Source organism: Acipenser ruthenus, chromosome 55, assembly GCF_902713425.1.
Source record: "Acipenser ruthenus chromosome 55, fAciRut3.2 maternal haplotype, whole genome shotgun sequence".
Lineage (NCBI taxonomy): Eukaryota > Metazoa > Chordata > Actinopteri > Acipenseriformes > Acipenseridae > Acipenser > Acipenser ruthenus.
This window is the reverse complement of record NC_081243.1, coordinates 4,996,218-5,014,028: the sequence shown is the minus strand read 5'-3', so window position 1 is coordinate 5,014,028 and position 17,811 is coordinate 4,996,218. Positions and strand designations below refer to the sequence as shown.

Below are 17,811 nucleotides of genomic sequence, written 5' to 3'. Positions count from 1 at the left end.
TGACGTGCAGTGGATTATATTTGGAATCTTTTGTTGTCGTTCAGTATTTTCTAACGACAAATTAATAGCTCATTTGGTTAAAGTGAAAGTGACCTTCCCCAGTCAGCCCAGCTAGCTCAGTCTGTGGAGCATGAGACTCTTAATCTCAGGGTCGTGGGTTCAAGCCCCACGTTGGGCGTCCTTTTTAAATACAAATTGAAGATGTTTCTTCGAGGCAACGGAGCAATGTCTGATTCTGTTCACATTGTATACAGTATTGCAACAAAATTACTTATTGGTCATTGTCATATAGCAATTGCTATTGTAAAATGCGTGCATCGTTTATAGCTATAACGATATTGAAATAAATAATCTTACTTTTTTAGGTTGGCTTCAATCTGTTTCTTTTTTTACAGTTGTCATTACATCTTTCATGGAGTAACAGTTGGTATGTGCGTAATAAACCCAATCGGGTCTTGATACAATAGACAACCCTAGCCCTCTCATGCATGAATTATGGTAACCTTAAACAAGATTTTTTTCAAATAGTTTTTATTAGTCTTCAGGGCCTATAAAAACATAAAAAAGTTTATGTTTTTATAGATTTCACTGCTGCTACGTGGGCTCCCTGCTTCCTCTCCCTGCGTGTCTGGCTGCCATTCACCATCATCACTATCTCTTGATTGTGATGGAATCTCCTCTACTACCCTGGAGCTCGATGCTCTTAATGTCTGGCTAAGAAAATAACAATACTACTAATTAAACTGCGACCAGTACCACACAGCTGCTGCGAATAATAATTATTCAGAAAATTCATTTTCAATTAAAAAAACAGTTGAGAGAAGATAAAATGATCCAAATGATCCTATTTATGGACCGCACTGCACTATAGAGCTCTTATAGGACAAAAAATATTTAGCATAGGCCTATAGAACAACATAGGCCTAATGTGCATTATGAATCTTAATAGTGCATGACGTCCACTTAAGTGGACATATGGTTTAACATAAACTGAAAAAAAATAGTGACTATTAGAACAAAACATATACCATGTTATTCCCTATACATTACTTTATTTGAATATATTTTGTACCTGCTCTGCTCTTTTTGTGTAAAAGGATTTTACAGAAATCCTTGAGGTGCTCAGTGCCGCTAAACTTTTCTCTGCCATTGTACTGTCACCGTTATGTTTGTTGTAGTACCTATCAAATGCCACTAGATGGCAGGCGTTTTAATTTCAGTAGATGTCCACTGAAGAGGATACCATGCATCAGTGATGTCGACAGTGTTTCTATAGGAGATAATCACTTAAAAATAGCTGTCCACTGTAGTGACCTCTATGCGTGAAAGGGCTAGTCTGTGCTAAAATAAATATTGCAGTTTTCTACTGTAACAAACGCAGCTTGTCAGGATTATATTATGGTGTTGCCGTGCTGCTGAACGTTTCTCATAATACACAGGTTTACTGGAGACAAAAAGGCGATTGCCAAAACGAATGCTATCTCGAAACCCTAGTCTTCTCAAGCCAGAATAGCGCAGTTGGGAGAGCGTTAAACTGAAAATCTAAAGGTCCCTGTTTCGATCCCGGGTTTCAGCAAACAACAAGACGATATGTGTTTTGTATTATTTTGAACTAAAGACAGCACATTTTTTTCTTCACTGGAATTGGATGAAATAACAACGTATCAGAGTGCCATTTTCTAAAGTGATTAAGAAATGCAAAAACCATGGTCCCTGGGTGGGCTTGAACCACCAACCTTTCAGTTAACAGCCGAACGCGCTAACCGATTGCGCCACAGAGACTATCCTGTTACCCAGTCAAAGCACACGGGAGTGATTAACAAGGCGAGATGCTGCAGAACGTGATCGAGGGAGCAGCACTCAGCAGAACCTGAGATCACATCTAAGATGAAAGCAAGACGGGGCAGGAAAGTCTATGTATTCCCTTATGGCTAGGTCAGTCGGTAGCGCTTGAGACTTTTTAATCTCAGGGTCGTGGGTTCGAGCCCCACGCTGGCCGTCCTTTTTAAATACAAATTGAAGATGTTTCTTCGAGGCAACGGAGCAATGTCTGATTCTGTTCACATTGTATACAGTATTGCAACAAAATTACTTATTGGTCATTGTCATATAGCAATTGCTATTGTAAAATGCATGCATCGTTTATAGCTATAACGACATTGAAATAAATAATCTTACTTTTTTGGGTTGACTTCAATCAGTTTCTTTTTTTTACACTTGTCATAACATCATTCATGGAGCAACAGTTGGTATGTGCGTAATAAACCCAATCGGGCCTTGATACGAGAACCCTAGTGTGTGCTGAAATAAATAATGCGATTTCCTACAATAACAAACGCTGTTTGTCAGAATGGCCGAGCGGTCTAAGGCGCCAGACTCAAGGACTTTGTCTTTCCAAAGAATTGTGTGTTCTGGTCTCTGAATGGAGGCGTGGGTTCAAATCCCACTTCTGACAGTTCATTTTTACTTTAAAAAAGAATACATTTCTTTATTTTACTATAAAAGATTGTTTTAAGAAAATCAACAGCTGATACCAAACTCTTGTCAGCACTCAATACCATTTTAAATCCGACTAAAATAGTGTTCCTAACACAAATTGCATTTTTGTTGTAAACAGACTACTTGTTAACGTCTCTGAAACAATATTTTGTGTCCAAACATGTTAACTTGATTGTTTTACTATTCCAAATAACATATTACTTTGAAAAACATCTCCGTCGGCCACTGGATCGTGGTCTCAGGCTGGGATGCGGGTCATTGAGAACAGTATAAACGATCTATTACTAGACGTAGCTTACAGGAGAAATGCCCTCGTTTAATATGCTAGGATGATCGACTTTGGCAGTCTCCAACTGCTGTTTACATTTTCTAACACGTTATGAGGAGGAATACAAAGTTTGACACTTTCCTTGTAAGTGGGGGTAAGCACAAGTTATTTTCAGATGTAATGTCTTTAAGCTCATCTAGTCCTGCGTAGTGCAAATCACATTACTATATTGTTATATTAGTCAATGCCTATTTAAAGTGTTCTTAAATTGTTTTAACATTAGCATTGATCAATTTGAAATGTGCTTATTGATTTAAACAACTGAACAATTGTAGGCTTGATGGTTTCTTTTTTCTGCGTTTCTATCAGTATGAGATACGCACTCAAAATGTGTCCCCTTCCTTCAACAACCCCCGACTGAAGATTGGAGTGTCATCATTAGCAGCGAGCAGGTACCCGAAAACAACTCATTGTCAGCTCGGTGCTGAGAAGAAAACACTCCCACTCCTCCTGGTGGAGACCGAGACCAATCCCTTCAAAACATGTTTCACTCTAGAAATGATCCTTGCAAATATAGTCTTAACTTTTATTGGCAGACCGTCGCCCCCGACTGGCAAGCTCTACTTCATATGATACAATGACTGTGCAACAACGAGGTGTTACATTAACAATACAACCTAACTTGAGACAGCCAAGCCGTTAAAACATACCTTAAGTTTGTCGTGTGATACAAAAGCAAGTTTTGGCATTTTTGCATTGCCTGCCTCGTCAAACAAGCTCGAGCCACAGCACACAGCGCTGCTGCATCGGGACACAGAGGTGGATTTTAAAGCGACTGAATCAACTAACTGAGCTCTACTTTTTGAAGAAATTGAAAACATACCTCTAGTCGAAATATTTGCTATTTAGTTAATTTATTTATTTATTTATTTATTTATTTTTAATTTGCAATTGGCAGACTACATTGCCAAAAAGACAATCTGAATTGCTCATATCAAGCTGCGATGTAGCCTATGAGAATCACTGGCACAATTCAAGGGGAATTAGCTCAAATGGTAGAGCGCTCGCTTAGCATGCGAGAAGTAGCGGCATCGATGCCCCCATACTCCAAATAGTTTTAATGTATCTGTGTATTTAGTCCCAACGCATTATGGAGATACATACAGTGTGACAATTCTTTGTAACAGAGACACCCGCCCTACATGTGTATTTTAAAGAACAGTCTCCTAATTTGTAATATTCCCCAGCCTGAAAAACTGCAGTGCGCCCTCCATCGTATGCCTTCCGAGAAGCACAAAGGGAGATTTTTAAAATATTTTTTAGCAATGGAAGAGTTTATGTTATTTGTGAATAAATATAAATGGCTTGAAGTTTGCTTGCATTGGTTTGCATACATGTAATTGATTACTTTCCTGTCCAGTGTTGCTTTCTTCTTAGATGTGGTCTCAGTTTTAAAAGAGCAGTTTGGTCTCTTTGGCGCAACCGGTTAGCGCGTTCGGCTGTTAACCGAAAGGTTTGTGGATCAAGCCTACCCAGGGACGATGCGTTTTGCATTTCTTAATCACATAGAAAATGGCACTGTAATACGTTATTATTTCCTTCAATTACACTGAAGGAAAAATGTGTTCTGTTCTTTAGTTCAAAATAATACAAAACAAAAATATTCTTGCTGTTTGCCGAAACCCGGGATCGAACCAGGGATCTTTAGATCTTCAGGCTAACGCTCTCCCAGCTGAGCTATTTGGGCTTGATAATATTCCATTTTCGAGATAACATTCTTTTTTAGAACAGTTGTAATATAATTACGTACATTTCTAAACAATCCCCTAGTAACATATGTAATCTCAAAGCGCTATAATTTATTTCAGCTCTTATGAAAGACAAGTATCCTTGCGCATTATATCATCCTTGATTGCGAAATGTAATATTAATTAATTGCCTTCAGTTAATATTTTAGAAAAACTAGTTCGCTAACAGAAGAAAAACAAGCTAGCAGAGGATGGTTTCGATCCATCGACCTCTGGGTTATGGGCCCAGCACGCTTCCGCTGCGCCACTCTGCTACAGCTGCCTTATGATCGAATTACCAAGCAGCAGAAAAAAAAACTGAACTCATCGTTTTAACCAGCCACACGGCAGTGGCCGCGCCGAACCATGGAAACGTTGCAAATCAGAGATGATCCGTTTTCTTTTCTCCCAAATACGGTATGCAAGGTATGCAACTTTTCTGCCCACTTTGATCACATGCAGTTTTATCCTGCAGTTTCGGCTGCCAATTCCAATATTCTTTTCCTAAAGCATCTTAAATCGGAAAGCGCTCTTTGTTTAAAATTACACTGAAGACTTATTTTGTTCGACCAGCCTTACAATTAGATATGTTCTTGTTTTTAAGAAGATTTTGTGAAGAGCATATGGGGCGCTATAGAAAATATATATGATTAATTGATTGATTGATTGAATGTTAGCCTGCGTTCGGTCTGGCAGGTTTAATTCCTCAAAAGACAACGCCGAAGGGTCTGATAAATGACACTGTAATTATTTGAGATGCTGCATGTAGATGCAACGGATGTGTAATGGATGTATTATTTAATTTTTTTTTTTAATGTAATAAGATTGAGTTTTATTGTGTGATTTTTATCATTTTTACTGTTGCACTGTCCCTTTAAACCCCAGGGAGACTATTGGTCTCCATAGTAATTGCAGTATAAAAATAGGTGGGGTTAATCAGCCAGAGGGCGACCGGGTTTGAGAGATTTGTGATTTGTGATTTGTGATTTGTGATTTGTGATTTGTGAGCTGAGAGCTGAGAGCTGAGAGCTGAGAGCACGGGTCGGGGATCTACTGTTTGGTAAGGATTGTAACTTTTCAAGAGTAATACTGAGGCGCTGTGAATTGGCCGAATCCCTGGAAGTTAATGGTAAACTACTACTATTCATATTGATTTGTTTGGTCCGCTCTATATTGGAGTGGTTTCAGTGATGTATCCTTCGTGCTCTTAGACTTCGGTAGTAATTGTATGGGGTTGATTACAAAAGAGAATGTGCATTGTCTGTCAGCAGTGGGATTTGAACCCACACCTCCATTCGGAATCCAAAACACTCAATTTTTTGAAAGACAAAATCCTTGCATCTGGCATCTTAGACCACTTGGCCATCCTGAGAAGCTGTATTTAATTAAATATAAATTTAATATAAATAAAGGAATCATTTATTTGGTAGAAATAAAATTAAAAAATGCATGGAGGAATAAATACATTTAGAAATAAATATTTTTAAATAAATAAATGTAGAAATGAATACATGTTTATATTATAAATGTATAAATAAATTAATAAATATCAAGCTAGAAAACTACGTCATATTAATTGATTTGGCGACTTATTTGAGAAAATACTGAACGACAGAACAAAAGATTCCAAATATAATCCACTGAACGTCACCAGAAACAGCTTTGATGAGACAAAGTCGTATGACACGAACCCTAAGAATGTTATTCCAGATTCATTGTCGCTGAGAAACAACTGCAGCCTCCCTGCCTCAATACAAATAATACCAATACAAAAATCGAATTACATGTATTTAAAAATGAATGGTCTCATCCATCTGGAACGATTGGTTATGCATTTATAAAGTATCAACCTTAATGTGAGTTGAGAGGCACCCAACCTGTGCAGGATTTTACATGTGAGGTGATGTGAATATATATATATATATATATATATATATATATATATATATATATATATATATATATATATATATTTTCAAGTAACTGTAGCTTTATTATCATAGTGAAAACACATTACACATGACCACATTTCTGTAACAAAATGACAATAACAAAGACATTCCCATACTGGGAGTCGAACCCGGGCCACCTGGGTGAAAACCAGGAATCCTAACCGCTAGACCATATGGGAAGCTGATTTGCAAAGTTATTTTTTATTGGCAATGTAGTCTGCCATTTGCAAATTCAAAAAAAAAAAAAATTAAATAGCAAACATTTCGACGAGGTATGTTTTCAATTTCTTCAAAAAGTAGATCCGCACAAACCAACTGTTACTCCACGAATGATGTAATGACAAGTGTAAAAAAAGAAACGGATTGAAGCCAACCCAAAAAATGTAAGATTATTTATTTCAATATCGTTGTAGCTATAAACGATGCACACATTTTACAATAGCAATTGCTATATGACAATGACCAATAAGTAATTTTGTGGCAATACTGTATACAATGTGAACAGAATCAGACATTCCTCTGTTGCCTCGAAGAAACATCTACAATTTACAACATCTACAATCTTAGCCACAGCTGTGATTATCTAGCCTTGTTACACAGTACAAATAATTATTACTTGTAAAATATTAAAATCCGACCTGCAGGTTAACAGATCCATCATAAACTTTGTGAAATCAAATACATTCAAGAAGCAAACATTTCGATTTTCCACATTCCTAACGTTGAGTGAAAAGTTTTCAGTTTTTTTTTTTTCCTGTGGACCCCCTGGACTGTCTCTGAGGACCCCAGGTTAAGAACCACTGCTCTGGATTAAAGAGCATCATTTTATTACTCTCTCTCTCTCCCTCTTGTGGTCACAGAGTGTAGTTCAGTTAGTTCTGTTTGGTGTTTTGATGAAACATTGACGAGAGTCTCTGCAATGGGGGTCCTGTATGGGTGGTTTCATGGTGTAATGGCTAGCACTCTGAATCTACCCGGATGTCAGGACTGCCCAGTCCCTGACCACCTTCCGGCGCCTCCTCAAGACACACCTCTTCAGACAGGACCTGTAAAACCCAACGCTCCCCTTCTGGACAATATAGCACTCTGCCTTTAATGTACTTTAACTTGCACTTATCTGTTCCCTATTTTACTGTATTTAATCCTGCGCTGAACCTAATATGTAGTATCTCATTTTTTAAAAATTTTAGTGTGTGTGTGTGTGTGTGTGTGTGTGTGTGTGTGTGTGAGTGTGTGTGTGTGTGTGTGTGTGTGTGTGTGTGTGTGTGAGAGAGAGAGAGAGAGAGAGCGTCCTGAGACTGAGGCAACACATCCAGGATGAGCAGGTGCGGACTGGCCATCGGGTAGTGCGGGAGAATCCCCGGCAGGCCGGTCTGTTTGGACCTGCGTGTGCCGCTGGTCTACATTTGATTCATAATTTTTTATTTTTTTTTCTTCCCATTACATACTGTGAATTACGCTGTTATTAACTTGGCAGTCTCGCGCTCACGCGCGCGCACTCATCACCACACCAGTCATCTCTTGGGTAGATCCAATATCGCAATATCTAAGGGGGGGCGAGGAGTGGCCACTCCCTGATTGGACTTGCCCGGATTTTCTTAGAACGTGATTGGTCAGCCAGATTTCGTCTTTCGTTTGAACCTCTTGTATTGATAGTGGATGATAGCGATGGACAGTTTGATTCTTTTTTGGAGTCGAGTCATTTGATTCAGTTCAGTTTAGTGAATCGATTCATTTCTTTCATTTGATTCACTGATTCAATGACACAAAACCAATCAATGTAGATCGCATTAAGATTGTTTACGTTGGTTTATTTGAACCGGAAAGAACGATTCGTTCGTGAACTGCACATCACTAGTGGATGAGTGTCAGTGTAAAAAATGGAGAGAAAAAGAAAAGGTGGGGCAGAAAAGAATAGAGACAAACGGCAATGGACATGTTCCGCAGGCCGGCTGGTAGTAGGGAGAGCGAGGGAGGTCAGGATGCCAGTGTTAATCATCGACTCAGCCTAGGGAGACCACTGAAGAAGATGACGCTGTGGCAGGGTCGAGCACAGCAGGTACAAGCAGTACAGTTTATGGTTGCATTAAAATAGATTAAAGACTGGGCTGCACCTCGTACCTAATAACGCCTTGGCTGTGACTTATTGCTTTTATAAAATGGAAAGAAAAAAGAAAAAAAGTATAAAAAACATTAGCTACAGACCTTAAAGAAAATGAAAGTGTGTCGGAGCGGAGCTCTGGAGCGGTCTCATTGGACCAGGGGCTCTCTCAGCCCGTCAGCTCTGAAGGAGCGGATGGTGAGGGGATTGGGCTCAGGTCTGATAAGAGACTGAGGTTCGAGTCTGGGAGCCACGGCGCTGCGGGAGTGGAATCTCCTGCCGCGGGGGCTCCTGACTTGAACCCGGGGAGGAGTGACGATGGCTCTGGGTCTCTACCTGGAGCTGCTGTATCTCCCTGTTCAGAGGGAGAGGAGCGCAGCGCTGAGTCTCTACTTGGCGCTGCTGTGAATCCATCTCTGTCTGACTCGCAACAGGTAGTAGCTGAGCTAAAGGGAGAGGAGCAGCTGAAAATATCAGCGGCGGCGGTCAATGACAGTGATGAGGAGTATGAGGAGGGGGAGATGGGAGGTGTAGACGGCGGCGAGGTTTCGGACTCTTCGCTGTTCTCCGACATTACTGACAGCCAAACCACCAGGAAAAAACTGTATTCAGTAAGCAAAATAAGAGAGTTTTTGGATTTAACAAAAGGTAGGAGAGGCGTAGATATAAAACAGTCGTTTCCAGATCTGAAATTGTTTTTGAATTCTGCACATATAGCCCTTAAGAAAGCTACAACACAAGAATTAGATCAACCAAAAAGGTATAGACTGAAGAAATTCATGCAAACAGTTAGGAAAACGTTACATCAGAAAACCAAAGTATAAATATTTATTTATTTATTTATTTATTTATTTATTGGAAAAATGGATAGGTTTTATAGGAATTTTACATCTTTTACTGTTTGCTTTTTCTTAGTCTTTTTAAACTTTTTAGCCATCATGGACAGAATTAATTTTATCTCTTTTAATGTCAATGGTTGTTGGCAGGATTTTAAGAGAGCACAGTTATTTGAATTTTTAGAACAGAAGAGGGTGGGAGTGGCTTTTTTACAGGAGACACACACAGACAGAGAGAATGAGGCAGAATGGCTTGCTGAATGGAGAGGGCAGTGTGTGCTGAGCCATGGAACAAATAACAGCACAGGGGTGGCTGTGCTTTTTCAACCAGGTTTGGAAGTTGACATTTTAGATTTTAAAGATATAATTAGAGGGAGGCTTGTAAAAGTGCGGACTAGGATAGGACAGATACAGTAGTTTATGATTTTATTAATGTTTATGCTCCAAATATAGGAAGGGATAGAATTGTATTTCTGAATGTTTTAAAGCAGACTCTTTTAACAGTACATGATGATGATATATTAATAGTGGGAGGGGATTTTAACTGTACAGTAGATTTTAATAAGGATAGGAATAGTATTGAACCTCATCCTCCTTCAGCGAGAGAATTGGCTGCTATTTTAAAGTTCAGTGGCTTGGTTGATGTTTGGAGGTGTCTGCATCCCACCACTCGCCAGTATACCTGGTCACACCGCCTTTCTCAGTATACAGTTAGAGCAAGATTGGATAGGATATATGCACTCAAACACCACCTCAATAAATTCACACAAGCAACAATAATACCGAACAGTTTGTCTGACCATCATTGCACTCTGATCACAGCAATTACAGGTAAAGAAATACACAGGGTATCTCAGTGGTATTTTAACACCAAATTATTGCAAAATACTAATTTTACAAAACAGTTTAAGGATTTTTGGTTAAAATGGCAAGAACAAAAAAGCCAATTTAAGAATCTGAGGCAGTGGTGGGATGTAGGAAAAGCGCAAATTAAATTATTTTGTCAGCAGTACACCTTAGACATAACCAAGTCACTGAACTCAGTCATAAGAGAGCTAGAGAGAGAGATCCTACAGTTAGAGACTGAGCAGAGCACAGCTGCAAAGGAGACCCTGGTGGAGCGGAGACAAGCTTGGGCAGCATGCTGGAGGAGAAGGTGCGGGGGGCACAAGTGCGATCTCGATTTATTGAGCTGAGAGATATGGATGCTCCTACAAGCTGCTTCTTTGGTTTAGAGAAGAAGAGAGCACTTAGGAAGCGGTTGTCCTGTGTTCGGCTGCCCTGCGGTAGAGAGTTGACTGGTCAGGAGGAGATTAATGATGCGGCGGTGCAATTCTACACTGACCTGTATTGCAGTGAGTCATGTAACCAGACTGATATCAATACATTACTGGAGAGACTGCCCAGTCTGAGCTTGGAGGAGCAGCAGAGTCTGGAAATGGGACTATCTCTTCAAGAGTTGACCACTGCTGTCAAGCAGCTGGCTAGAGGGAAAGCACCAAATCGAATTGATGGACTGTCAGTAGAGTTTAATCAGCACTTCTGGAAGGAGCTGGGGCCAGATTTGCTGTTGGTGCTGCAAGAGAGCCTGGAGGCAGGGGAGCTGCCTCTAAGCTGCCGCAGGGCCGTCATCACACTGCTGCCCAAAAAAGGGGACCTGTGCATGCTTAAAAACTGGAGACCTGTCTCAATGCTATGTACCAATTTAAAAATATTTTCTCGAAGTTTAGCGATGAGACTGAGGAACTGTTTGGATAAAATAATTCACCCTGATCAGACTTATTGTGTACCTGGGAGAACAATATTCGATAATATTTTTTTAATCCGGGATTTTTTATCGATAGCTAAGAAGGGTGATTTTAATGTGGGACTGGTCTCTTTGGATCAAGAGAAAGCTTTTGATCGCGTCGACCACCACTACCTTTTTGAGACCCTGGAAGCCTTTGGGTTCGGCCCTCAGTTTATTAAATTTATTAAACTTTTATATAGTAATGTTTTTAGCGTTTTAAAAATAAACGGTGGGCTGAGTCAACCCTTCTCAGTGTGCAGGGGAATCAGGCAGGGCTGCCGCCTGTCTGGGATGTTGTACTCCATCTCCATTGAGCCCCTGCTGTCTCTGTTGAGGAGCAAGCTGGCGGGCTGGACGGTGCCTTTCTCAGCCCCTCCTGCTATAGTGAGGGTGTCAGCATATGCTGATGATATCACTGTTTTTATTAGTAATAAAAGAGACGTCCAGGAACTGCATCAGAGTTTAAGTATGTTTCAGAGAGCATCATCCGCAAGAATTAACTGGGCCAAGAGTGATACCTTCCTGTCAGGGAGCTGGCAGGAGGGTGGCCCTCCTGTTTTGCCCCAGGTTTTGAGGTGGGGTAGGACAGGGATGAAGGTGCTGGGCGTGTTCCTTGGTACTGATACTTACATGGAGCAGAATTGGGAGGGGTTGATTGAGAAGGTGAAAGGCCGACTGGGTCAGTGGCGGGGGCTGCTGGCTCAGCTGTCCTATAGAGGGAGGGTCCTGGTCATTAACAATCTTGTGGCCTCAATGCTATGGCATAGGTTGGTTTGTCTGGATCCTCCTAGAGACTTGGTGACCAGCCTGCAGAGACTTCTTGTAGAGTTTTTCTGGGGTGGGAATCACTGGCTGAAGCCAGCTGTGCTCTATCTCCCCCGGGATGAGGGGGGGCAGGGGTTGGTCAGTATCACAGGCAGGGTGGCAGCTTTTCGTTTATTAACAGTACAGAGACTCTTGTACACTGGGGAGGGGGCTCACTGGAAGCAGCTTGTCTGTTTTTTTTAAGTAAAGTAGGAGGGCTGGGGTTTAAATATGACCTGTTTTTAATTGACCACGGTGCTCTGGACAGTTCTGACCTGCCGTCTTTTTATCAAAGTGTTTTACAGACTTGGAGAACAGTGAGGGTGGGAAGAGAGGAAGCTTCAATGACAGCCCAGAGGCTGCTAGAGGAGCCCATTCTTTTCAATCCCATCTTCGCAGTGCAGTGCCTTCATTCACAGGCTCTGCAGACCAGCTTTTTGAGGGCTGGAATAGTCAGGCTGGCTCACCTGATGACCCCTGAACTCTCTCGCTGGCTCAGTGCGGCTGAGCTGGCTGCCAGGCTGGGCTGGCGCAGCGAGAGGCAGGTGGAAAGGATGGTGAGTCAGGTTAGGAGCTGTCTCTCCCCGGAGCTCAGTGAGGCTCTGAAAGAGGAGATGGCTGAGGAACAGGGGGATCAGAGACAGGGTGCTGCTTTTCCTGTGTTATTGGTAACTCCAGTAGAGATTAAAGAAGATGAGGGGGAGGAGGAAGAGAAAGGAATGCTCTTAAAACTACAAAAACTCAAAAATATAGATTTTGTAAATTTAAATAGTAAAGAGATGTATAAACTGTGTATTAAGGCAACCCATTGCAGCAAACTGAGAGGGATGGTAGATACCAAATGGAGGACTCATCTGTCACTGGGAGATGAGGTGACCCCAGAATGGAGGGTGCTGTACAAACCCCCCTTAGACAAGAGAGCAGGAGATCTCCAGTGGAGGCTCCTGCATGGTATCCTGGCCACAGGCCGGTTCCTGCACAGAATCAACTATGAAATCAGCTCGGTCTGTGATTTCTGTCAGCAGGAAGACACCATTTTTCATATGTACAGCGAGTGTAGGAGACTGAAGCCCCTCTTCAGCCTCCTGCAAGAGAGACTGCAACAGCTGGGAGCAGTTTTTACTCTGACACTTTTTATTTTTGGGGTCCCCTATAGGCAAAAACACAAGTATACTTGTGTGCTGATAAATTTCCTTTTAGGTTTGGCAAAGTTGCCATTTTAATATCCAGAAGGAATAAGCGGACAGGTATAGGGCAGGCAGATGTGGTCAGACTCTTCAGAGTACTAGTGGTTAGCAGGTTAAAGGTGGATTTTGCCTATTTTAAACTTTTTAATGACCTACAGAGCTTCCAGGAGAGGTGGTGTGTGGGAGAGGCTGTCTGCTCGCTCAGTGAGGAGGGAGAGCTCAATGTGATTTTATAAAAACAAATAATTTATTTATTACTTATTTATTTATTTTTTTAATCATAGTCTGCTTTTTAATAGTTTTTTTAGACTTTCTTTTAATCCTTTAGCATTCTAACGAAAATGTAGTACTGTTATATTATTTAATAAAGGATTGTTAAAACTCTCTCTCTCTCTCTCTCTCTCTCTCTCTCTCTCTCTCTCTCTCTCTCTCTCTCTCTCTCTCTCTCTCTCTCTCTCTCTCTCTCTCTCTCTCTCTCTCTCTTCCATTTAGCTGGTTACCCCTGAAGGCAATTAATTAATATTACATTTTGCAATCAAGGATGATATAATGCGCAAGGATACTTGTCTTTCATTAGAGCTGAAATAAATTATAGCGCTTTGAGATTATATATGTTACTAGCTGATTGTTTAGAAATGTAATTAATTATATTGCGAAATAGCTCAGTTGGGAGAGCGTTAGACTGAAGATTTAAAGGTCTCTGGTTCGATCCCTGGTTTCGGCAAACAGTAAGAAGATTTTTGTTTTGTATTGTTTTGAACTAAAAAACAGAACACATTTTTTTCTTCAGTGTAATTGGAGGAAATAATAATGTATCAGAGTGCCATTTTCTAATGTGATTAAGAAATGCAAAAAGCACCTTCCCTGGGTGTGCTTGAACCACCAACTTTTCGGTTAACAGCCGAACGCGCTAACCGATTGCGCCACAGAGACCAATCTGCTCTGCTGTAACTGAGACTACATCTAAGAAGAAAGCAACACTGGGCAGGAAAGTGTAATCACAATTACATGTATTCAAACCATTTATGTTTATTCACAAATAACACAAACTCTTCCATTGCTAAAAAAATATATTAAAAAAATCTCCCTTTGTGCTTCTCGGAAGGTATACGATGGAGGGCGCGCTGCAGTTTTTCAGCCTGGGGAATATTACAAATTAGGAGACTCCTTTTAAATACACATGTAGGGCGGGCATCTCTGTTACAAAGAATTGCCACACTTTGTATTTATCTCCATAATGCGTTGGGACTAAATACGCAGATACGTTAAAACTATTTGGAGAATGCGGGCATCGATCCCGCTACTTCTCGCATGCTAAGCGAGCGCTCTACCATTTGAGCTAATTCCCCTTGGATTGTGCCAGCGATTCTCATAGTCTACATCGCAGCTTGATATGATAAATACAGATTGTCTCAGTTTATTGGTAATGCAGTCTGCCATTTGCAAATTCAAAAAATAAATTAATTAACTAAATAGCAAATATTTCGACTAGAAGTATGTTTTCAATTTCTTCAAAAAGTAGTCTCAGCTCGTTGATTCAGTCGCTTTAAAATCCACCTCTGTGTCCCGATGCATCAGTGCTGTGTGCTGTGGCTCGAGCTTGTTTGACGAGGCAGAATTTAAAATGGTATTGCGTACTGACAAGAGTTTGGTATCAGCTGTTGATTTCCTTGAAAATCTTTTATAATAAAATGAACACATTTATTCATTTTAAAAATAAGTAAAAGTCAAATGTCAGCAGTGGGATTTGAACCCACATCTCCATTCGGAAACCAAAAATGAATGGTCTCATCCATCTGGAACGATTGGTTATGCATTTATACAGTATCAACCTTAATGTGAGTTGAGAGGCACCCAACCTGTGCAGGATTTTACATGTGAGCTGATGTGAATATATATATATATATTTATTTATTTATTTATTTCAAGTAACTGTAGCTTTATTATCATAGTGAAAACACATTACCACAGTTCTGTAACAAAATGACAATAACAAAGACATTCCCATACCGGGAGTCGAACCCGGGCCACCTGGGTGAAAACCAGGAATCCTAACCGCTAGACCATATGGGAAGCTGATTTGCAAAGTTATTTTTTATTGGCAATGCAGTCTGCCATTTGCAAATTCAAAAAAAAAATAAAAATAAATAGCAAACATTTCGACGAGGTATGTTTACAATTTCTTCAAAAAGTAGATCCGCATATACCAACTGTTACTCCACGAATGATGTAATGACAAGTGTAAAAAAAGAAACGGATTGAAGCCAACCCAAAAAATGTAAGATTATTTATTTCAATATCGTTGTAGCTATAAACGATGCACGCATTTTACAATAGCAATTGCTATATGACAATGACCAATAAGTAATTTTGTTGCAATACTGTATACAATGTGAACAGAATCAGACATTCCTCTGTTGCCTCGAAGAAACATCTACAATTTACAACATCTACAATCTTAGCCACAGCTGTGATTATCTAGCCTTGTTACACAGTATAAATAGTTATTAATTGTAAAATATTAAAATCCGACCTGCAGGTTAACAGATCCATCATAAACTTTGTGAAATCAAATACATTCAAGAAGCAAACATTTTGATTTTCCACATTCCTAACGTTGAGTGAAAAGTTTTCAGTTTTTTTTTCCTGTGGACCCCCTGGACTGTCTCTGAGGACCCCAGGTTAAGAACCACTGCTCTGGATTAAAGAGCATCATTTTATTACTCTCTCTCTCTCTCTCCCTCTTGTGGTCACAGAGTGTAGTTCAGTTAGTTCTGTTTGGTGTTTTGATGAAACATTGACGAGAGTCTCTGCAATGGGGGTCCTGTATGGGTGGTTTCATGGTGTAATGGCTAGCACTCTGAATCTACCCGGATGTCAGGACTGCCCAGTCCCTGACCACCTTCCGGCGCCTCCTCAAGACACACCTCTTCAGACAGGACCTGTAAAACCCAACGCTCCCCTTCTGGACAATATAGCACTCTGCCTTTAATGTACTTTAACTTGCACTTATCTGTTCCCTATTTTACTGTATTTAATCCTGCGCTGAACCTAATATGTAGTATCTCATTTTTTAAAAATTTTAGTGTGTGTGTGTGTGTGTGTGTGTGTGTGTGTGTGTGTGTGTGTGTGTGTGTGAGTGTGTGTGTGTGTGTGTGTGTGTGTGTGTGTGTGAGAGAGAGAGAGAGAGAGCGTCCTGAGACTGAGGCAACACATCCAGGATGAGCAGGTGCGGACTGGCCATCGGGAAGTGCGGGAGAATCCCCGGCAGGCCGGTCTGTTTGGACCTGCGTGTGCCGCTGGTCTACATTTGATTCATAATTTTTATTTTTTTTTCTTCCCATTACATACTGTGAATTACGCTGTTATTAACTTGGCAGTCTCGCGCTCACGCGCGCGCACTCATCACCACACCAGTCATCTCTTGGGTAGATCCAATATCGCAATATCTAAGGGGGGCGAGGAGTGGCCACTCCCTGATTGGACTTGCCCGGATTTTCTTAGAACGTGATTGGTCAGCCAGATTTCGTCTTTCGTTTGAACCTCTTGTATTGATAGTGGATGATAGCGATGGACAGTTTGATTCTTTTTTGGAGTCGAGTCATTTGATTCAGTTCAGTTTAGTGAATCGATTCATTTCTTTCATTTGATTCACTGATTCAATGACACAAAACCAATCAATGTAGATCGCATTAAGATTGTTTACGTTGGTTTATTTGAACCGGAAAGAACGATTCGTTCGTGAACTGCACATCACTAGTGGATGAGTGTCAGTGTAAAAAATGGAGAGAAAAAGAAAAGGTGGGGCAGAAAAGAATAGAGACAAACGGCAATGGACATGTTCCGCAGGCCGGCTGGTAGTAGGGAGAGCGAGGGAGGTCAGGATGCCAGTGTTAATCATCGACTCAGCCTAGGGAGACCACTGAAGAAGATGACGCTGTGGCAGGGTCGAGCACAGCAGGTACAAGCAGTACAGTTTATGGTTGCATTAAAATAGATTAAAGACTGGGCTGCACCTCGTACCTAATAACGCCTTGGCTGTGACTTATTGCTTTTATAAAATGGAAAGAAAAAAGAAAAAAAGTATAAAAAACATTAGCTACAGACCTTAAAGAAAATGAAAGTGTGTCGGAGCGGAGCTCTGGAGCGGTCTCATTGGACCAGGGGCTCTCTCAGCCCGTCAGCTCTGAAGGAGCGGATGGTGAGGGGATTGGGCTCAGGTCTGATAAGAGACTGAGGTTCGAGTCTGGGAGCCACGGCGCTGCGGGAGTGGAATCTCCTGCCGCGGGGGCTCCTGACTTGAACCCGGGGAGGAGTGACGATGGCTCTGGGTCTCTACCTGGAGCTGCTGTATCTCCCTGTTCAGAGGGAGAGGAGCGCAGCGCTGAGTCTCTACTTGGCGCTGCTGTGAATCCATCTCTGTCTGACTCGCAACAGGTAGTAGCTGAGCTAAAGGGAGAGGAGCAGCTGAAAATATCAGCGGCGGCGGTCAATGACAGCGATGAGGAGTATGAGGAGGGGGAGATGGGAGGTGTAGACGGCGGCGAGGTTTCGGACTCTTCGCTGTTCTCCGACATTACTGACAGCC

At 41.2% G+C, this 17,811-nt stretch overlaps 4 non-coding genes across 4 annotated transcripts; 1 reads left to right on the top strand and 3 right to left on the bottom strand.

The window, feature by feature from the left end:
* Positions 1–2,344: 2,344 nt before the first annotated feature.
* Positions 2,345–2,455, top strand: trnal-caa (transfer RNA leucine (anticodon CAA)). The gene is made up of 2 exons: positions 2,345–2,382; positions 2,410–2,455. It is a non-coding gene; the product is annotated as a tRNA-Leu (tRNA).
* Positions 2,456–3,145: 690 nt separating this feature from the next.
* LOC117971718 (small nucleolar RNA U3) lies at positions 3,146–3,348 on the bottom strand. The gene has a single exon (XR_009320277.1). It is a non-coding gene; the product is annotated as a small nucleolar RNA U3 (small nucleolar RNA).
* A 3,265-nt stretch (positions 3,349–6,613) lies between these two features.
* On the bottom strand, positions 6,614–6,685 carry trnae-uuc (transfer RNA glutamic acid (anticodon UUC)). Its single transcript has one exon. It is a non-coding gene; the product is annotated as a tRNA-Glu (tRNA).
* An 8,539-nt stretch (positions 6,686–15,224) lies between these two features.
* trnae-uuc (transfer RNA glutamic acid (anticodon UUC)) lies at positions 15,225–15,296 on the bottom strand. The gene has a single exon. It is a non-coding gene; the product is annotated as a tRNA-Glu (tRNA).
* Between the last annotated feature and the right edge of the window lie 2,515 nt (positions 15,297–17,811).